Source organism: Canis aureus, chromosome 2 (genome assembly GCF_053574225.1).
Source record: "Canis aureus isolate CA01 chromosome 2, VMU_Caureus_v.1.0, whole genome shotgun sequence".
In the NCBI taxonomy this organism is placed as follows: domain Eukaryota; kingdom Metazoa; phylum Chordata; class Mammalia; order Carnivora; family Canidae; genus Canis; species Canis aureus.
The window spans coordinates 31,824,705-31,832,382 of NC_135612.1; the positions used below are offsets into that span (position 1 = coordinate 31,824,705).

General features: G+C 38.6%; 1 pseudogene; it reads left to right on the forward strand.

Moving 5' to 3' along the window:
• Positions 1 to 559: 559 nt before the first annotated feature.
• On the forward strand, positions 560 to 1,494 carry LOC144290358 (olfactory receptor 6C76-like; annotated as a pseudogene).
• Positions 1,495 to 7,678: the final 6,184 nt, after the last annotated feature.

Below are 7,678 nucleotides of genomic sequence, written 5' to 3' on the forward strand. Positions count from 1 at the left end.
GAAAAGTGAAGCATGAGAAGAGCTCATGCTCAATGAGTACAGTTCCCATGTAACATTTGTAAAAAAATGGAGGCAGGGTAAACATGTAGCAGAGAATTAGAGGACATTATTCAGATGTCAATAATCTGACAATCAATCAACAAGATTGATATTTTTTTTCAAAATTTTTATTTATTTATGATAGTCAGAGAGAGAGAGAGAGAGGCAGAGACACAGGCAGAGGGAGAAGCAGGCTCCATGCACCGGGAGCCCGACGTGGGATTCGATCCCAGGTCTCCAGGATCGCGCCCTGGGCCAAAGGCAGGCGCCAAACCGCTGCGCCACCCAGGGATCCCAATAAGATTGATATTAAACACAGAAGGTATACCCATAAAATATATAAAAGAATTGGGGAAAATGAAGAATGTATTTACGGAAGAAAAAATGTTTAAGCTGCGAGGTACTTTTTGTGAAAATAACATTAAGAAAATAGGGGCAGATATTTAAGCTTGTCTAACTGATTTATTATTGTCTGTATTGATTTTCTCAGTAAGATTTGTGAAAGCTCAACCACCCAGAAATGAATAATAGAACATCAGTGACCAACTTCATCCTCCTGGGTCTGACCGACAATCCAGAAATACAGGCTGTAAATTTCCTCTTTCTATTTCTCACCTACGTACTGACTATTACTGGAAATCTCACCATCATCATTCTTACCCTGCTGGATTCCCACCTGGAGGCTCCCATGTATTTTTTCCTCCGGATTTCTCCTTAGAAATTGCATTCACTTCTGTCTGTAATCCTAGATTTTTCATCAGCATCGTAACTGGAGACAAATCTATTTCCTATAATGCTTGTGTAGCTCAGCTATTTTTCTTTGTCCTCCTTGGCTAACCAGTTTTTCTTCTGGCTGCTATGTCCTATGATCATTATGCGGCTATCTGCAAGCTTCTACATTATACAACCACCATGAGTAACAAGATTTGCTACCAGCTTGTAGTCAGCTCTTGGGTGGCTGGTTTCTTGGTAATCTTCCCACCACTAGCCATGGGGCTGCAGTTGGATTTCTGTGACTCCAATGTCATTGACCACTTCACCTATGATTCTGCTCCTTTACTCCAAATGTCTTGCACAGACACAAGTACTCTAGAGCTCATGAGCTTTGTTTTAGCCATACTTACTCTTATGTCCACTTTGATGTTAGTAATTCTCTCCCACTCTTACATCCTTAGAACAATTCTGAAAATCCCTTCAGCTCAACAAAGAAAAAAGGCCTTCTCAACCTGCTCCTCCCATATGATAGTTGTCTCTATCTCTTATGGGAGCTGCATCTTCATGTATGTCAAAACATCAGCAAAGGAAGGGGTTGCTTTGACAAAAGGTGTGGCTATGCTCAGTACCTCTGTTGCTCTCATGCTGAATCCATTTATTTACACTTTAAGGAACCAGCAGGTGAAAGAAGCATTTAAGGACGTTGTGAAAAAGATACTTTTCTCAAAACCATTGATCTGATCGTAATTTATAACTAAAATATTGTGAAAAATTTAAAGTGGGAAACCTCAATCAAGCCGACTTTGGATGCTAGAAGAGGGAGCTGGAAGGAGGGAGCCATACCACTCAATATCAACTACAGGAAGAATTGTCAGTCACAGACCTCAGCAGAAAAATGGAGGGCAGGAAACAATAATCAATTACAGGCCCCAAAGAGGAAAGATGTACACTGCTTCTCTAACAATAAATCAACTACTCTTGCAATTCAGCCGGTGAGAGATCATCATCACCCTAAATACTTGCTTTTCTCAATAAACTTTTGTTCAGAGCAACTCTTCCCAACCTCCACCTTCTTCTCCAGAAAATAGCATTCTTCTTCTTTGTTGGATTTGCCCATAGCTTTCATGACCCAAACGGTAATTCTCTGTTATTCATTATTCCCAAATAAACCCTTTTTTTTTTTTCTGGTAAAATAACCAGCTGTTTTGTTTTTAAGGTTAATACTATACACACAGCAATTTTGCCGGAGAACCAATAGAAAATTCATTGTTTTACTTCTTCTCTCTTAGTTTTATCACTTCTCAGGAATACAGTTATTTATGGCATTTTGGATTCAGTGTTCCTATATTACAAATTCTCTTTATATGAATTTAAGCACAAAATCATCATGGAATGATCTGTAATGTTTTCCCATGACATAATACAAAGAAATGACTGAATCACTTCTTATATAAATGTATATGCTTCAAGTATTATATATGTGTTGCTATTTATCCCTGCATCATTTATTCAAAAAGCATATGGCATTAGTATTTTTTAGTTATTAAATCATATGTATATTGATTGCCAACATTTATCATAATACCCAGTGCTCATCCCACCAAGTGCCCTCCTTAGTGCCCATCACACAGTCACCCCAACCCCCTGCCCACCTCTCCGTATATATGTATGTGTGCATATGTATATTATATAAACTCTGTCATTAAGAACAAATTTCATGAGTGAAGAAATTTTTTAATTGGGGTTATTACTTAAAGGAAAGACAATAACATGCAACCATCCTTCTATTAATCATAATAAAGACAACTAGCATCATTTGGTTTGGTAATGAAGCTCTCTAGGGACCTTTACCCAAGCCTGTGGTTTATGAGGATATATAAACATACATCTTAGCCGATAGTATTGTTTTTTCTCTAAATTGTCTCAGTCTAATTTTGATAAGAGTCACCTATTGTAGTATATGGGATTATATTGTTGCCTATCGCACATAAAAAATAAGCCATCTCCCCTTGCTTAAAAAAGAGAGGGAAAGAGTTCTTAGGCAAAGAAAATACCATCCAATTTTACTAGTCAACTTCATTTGGCCTATTTGGTTGTATGCAAAGCACACATAACTTTCAGATTAGATAGATTCAGATAAAGGCCAAGTCCACCTAAGGATGCATATTAACACTCTGTAAACGGTGGCATCCTCTTGGTACATTTATTTATGAAAGTGAAATGGGGGATCCCTGGGTGGCGCAGCGGTTTGGCGCCTGCCTTTGGCCCAGGGCGCGATCCTGGAGACCCGGGATCGAGTCCCACGTCGGGCTCCCGGTGCATGGAGCCTGCTTCTCCCTCTGCCTGTGTCTCTGCCTCCCTCTCTCTCTCTGTGTGACTGTCATAAATAAATAAAAATTAAAAAAAAAAAAAAAGAAAGTGAAATGGAAGCTTTTTGCCTTGTCCAAGTGACATATCTGATCATATTTGGATGCTACCAACCACAATCATACACACACACACACACACACACATATACCACAATATAAATTTAATCACTTAAAAATTATTAAGGTGATTAATGGTTACTAGTGTCTGGGATTTTCAGGTGCCTTGTGGGAAGTAGCCACACTCTTATCATCAGCATACTGACACTGAGAAAAATAGGATGATATAGATAATACATATCATTTTCCTTTTTCATTTGTTTGTTCCTTTCTTTTTACCTAGACATGAGGATACATAATGAATCATCCCTTCACCTAAAAGCAACTTTGACAAGTCTAATTGCTATAGACCAAATGTATTTCTACTAAGTTATACTGCTAAATTCTGGCTTCAAAGTATTGTGTGTGTTTTTATGATATGCTTAACTTCCTTTAAATGACTTCTACCAAGCTTATTTAAGCACTCAGTTTCTTGGTTTTATTTTAACTACAAAGTTGCATGAATTTTTATTTTACTGATTTTTTATTTACTTGACGAGCACAAATTAAGTAACCTAAAGCTTATTTCAGGAGCCCAATAAATATTTGATATTATTATATCATATAATCTCTGTTTTTTAGAACACCCTTCATCCCTCAAGTTGAGGAACCATACTCCTTTTTTTTTTCATTGGAGTTCAATTTGCCTGCATTTAGCATAACATCCAGTGCTCATCCCACCAAGTGCACCCCTCAGAGCCCATCACACAGTCACTGCAAGCCCCGGCCACCTGCCTTTCCACTACCTCTTGTTCGTTTCCCAGATGAAGGCGTCTAAATTTTTGTCACCCTCATAGATATTTTCACTCATTTTATCTCCTTTCCTCTTTATTCCCTTTCATTAATTTTTATATTCCCCAAAGAATGAGACCATGTAATGAATGTCATTCTCTGATTGATTTGTTTCACTCAGCATAATACACTCCAGTTCCGTCCATGTCGAAGCAAATGGTGGGTATTTCTCATTTCTAATGGCTGAGGAATATTCCATTATACACATAGACCATATCTTCTTTATCCATTCATCTGTTGATGGACATCGAGGCTCCTTCCACAGTTTGGCTATTGTGGACATTGCTGCTAGAAACATCGGGGTGCAGGTGTCGTGGTGTTTCACTACATCTGTAACTTTGGGGTAAATCCCCAGCAGTGCAATTGCTGGGTCGTAGGAGAGATCTATTTTTAACTCTGTGAGGAACCTCCACACAGTTTTCCAGAGTGGGTACACCACTTCACATTCCCACCGACAGGGCAAGAGGGTTCCCCTTTCTCCACATCCTCTCCAACATTTGTTATTTCCTGTTTTGTTACTTTTCACCATTCTCACTACTGTGAGGTGGTATTTCATTGTGGATTTGATTTGTATTTCCCTGATGGCCAGTGATGAGGAGCATTTTCTCATGTGCTTGTTGGCCATGTCTAGGTCTTCCTGTGTGAGATTTCTGTTCATGTCTTTTGCCCATTTCATGGTTGGATTATGTTTCTTTGCAGTTGAGTTTCATAAGTTCTTTATAGATCTTGGATATTGGTCCTTTAAATAATACGTCATTTGCAAATCTCTTCTCCCATTCTGTAGGTTGTCCTTTAGTTTTGTAGACTGTTTCTTTTGCTGTGCAGAGGCTTCTTATCTTGAAGTCCCAAAAGTTCATTTCTTTTAATAATCAATTTATTTTTTATTGGTGTTCAATTTGCCAACATACAGAATAACACATTCCCACCAACAGTGTAAGAGGGTTCCTTTTTCTCCGCATCCTCTCCAACATTTGTGGTTTCCTGCCTTGTTAATTTTCCCCATTCTCACTGGTGTGAGGTGGTATCTCATTGTGGTTTTGATTTGTATTTCCCTGAAGGCAAGTGATGCAGAGCATTTTCTCATGTGTGTGTTGGCCATGTCTATGTCTTCCTCTGTGAGATTTCTGTTCATGTCTTCTGCCCATTTCATGATTGGATTGTTTGTTTCTTTGCTGTTGAGTTTAATAAGTTCTTTATAGATTTTGGAAACTAGCTCTTTATCTGATACGTCATTTGAGAATATCTTCTCCCATTCTGTAGGTTGTCTTTTAGTTTTGTTGACTGTATCCTTTGCTGTGCAAAAGCTTCTTATCTTGATGAAGTCCCAATAGTTCATTTTTGTTTTTGTTTCTTTTGCCTCGTGGATGTATCTTGCAAGAAGTTACTGTGGCTGAGTTCAAAAAAGGTGTTGCCCGTGTTCTCCTCTAGGATTTTGATGGAATCTTGTCTCACATTTAGATCTTTCATCCATTTTGAGTTTATCTTTGTGTATGGTGTAAGAGAATGCTCTAGTTTCATTCTTCTACACGTCGAGTTGTCCCCACACCATTTATCGAAGAGACTTTCTTCCAGTGGATAGTCTTTACTGCTTTGTCGAATATTAGTTGACCATAAAGCTGAGGGTCCACTTCTGGGTTCTCTATTCTGTTCCATTGGTCTATTTGTCTGTTTTTGTGCCAGTACAACACTGACTTGATGACCAAAGCTTTGTAGTACAACCTGAAATCTGGCATTGTGATGCCCCCAACTCTGGGGTCTTTGGGGCTATTTGGGGTATTTTCTGATTCCACACAAATCTTAAGATGATTTGTTCCAACTCTCTGAAGAAAGTCCATGGTATTTTGATAGGGATTGCATTAAACGTGTAAATTGCCCTGGGTAACATTGACATTTTCACAATATTAATTCTTTCAATCCAGGAGCATGGAATATTTTTCCATCTCCTTGTGTCTTCCTCAATTTCTTTTAGAAGTGTTCTGTAGTTTTTAGGGTATAGATCCTTTACCTCTTTGGTTAGGTTTACTCCTAGGTATTTTATACCTTTGGGTGCAATTGTAAATGGTAGTGACTCCTTCTTTTCTCTTTCTTCAGTCTCATTGTTAGTGTATAGAAATGCCACTGACTTCTGGGCATTGATTTTGTATCCTGCCACACTGCCAAATTGCTGTATGAGTTCTAGCAATCTTGGGGTGGAATCTTTTTCTACGTACGGTGTCATGTCATCTGAGAAGAGGGAGGGTTTGACTTCTTTGTCGATTTGAATGCCTTTAATGTCATTTTGTTGTCTGATTGCTGAGGCTAGGACTTCTAGTACTATGTTGAATAGCAGTGGTGAGAGTTGACATCCCTTTCGTGTTCCTGATCTGAGGGGAAAGGCTCCCAGTGCTTCCCCATTGAGGATGATATTTGCTGTGGGCTTTTCATAGACGTTTTTTAAGATGCTGAGGAATTTTCCCTCTATGCCTCCACTCTGAAGAGTTTTGATCAGGAATGGATGCTGTATTTTGTCAAATGCTTTCTCTGCATCTATTGAGAGGATCATATGGTTCTTGGTTTTTCTCTTGTTGATGTGAAATTCCATTTTGATTGCTTTATGAGTTTTGTACCAACCTTGCATCCCGGGGATGAATCCCACTTGGTCATGGTGAATAATCTTAATGGACTGTTGGATCCTTTTGGCTAGTATCTTGTTGAGAATTTTTGCATGTTTGTTCATCAGGGATATTGGTCTATAATTCTTTTTTATGGGATCTTTGTCTGGTTTTGAAATTCAGGTGATGCTGGCCTCATAGAAAGTGTTTGGAAGTATGCCATCCCTTTCTGTATCTTTTGGAACAGCGTTAGTAGAATAGGTTTTGTTTCTTTTTTAAGCTTGGTTTAATTCCCCTGGGATGCTATCTGGTCTTGGACTTTTGTGTCTTAGGAGGCTTTGGATGACTGCTTCAATTACCTCCCTGCTTATTGGCCATTTCGGGTTTTCTATCTCTTCCTATTCCAGTTTTGGTAGTTTGTGGTTTTCCAGAAGTGTATCCATTTCTTCTAGATTACCTAATTTATTGGGGTATAGCTACTCATAATAAGTTTTAAAATCATTTGTAAGCCCTTGGTATTGGTTGTGATCTCTCCTTTTTCATTCGTGACTTTTACAAAAATATTTATTTATGAGACAGAGAGAGAGAGAGAGAGAGAGAGGCAGAGACACAGGCAAAGGGAGAAGCAGACTCCATGCAGGGAGTCCGACTTGGGACTCTATCTCGGGTCTCCAGGATCAGGCACTAGACTGAAGGTGGAGGTATACCGCTGAGCCACCTGGGCTGTCCTTCATTCGTGACTTATTAATTAGAGTCTTTTCTCCTTTGTTTTAAGTAAGGCTGGCTAAGGGTTTATCTATCTTATTAATTCTTTCAAAGAACCACTTCCTGGTAAGGTTAGCTTGTGTATTTGAGTTTTTTCAAAAAAAATTTTTTTTTAGTTTTTTCAATTTTTGAGGGAGGCTTGTATTGCGATGTATTTTCCTCATAGGACTCCTTTCGCTGTATTTCAAGATTTGAACAGTATCATCATTTTCAGTAGTTTTCATGAATCTTTTTAATTCTTCTCTATTTCCCTGGGGGACCCGTTCATCTTTTAGCAGGATGCTCTTTAACCTCCTTGTGTTTGAGTTTCTT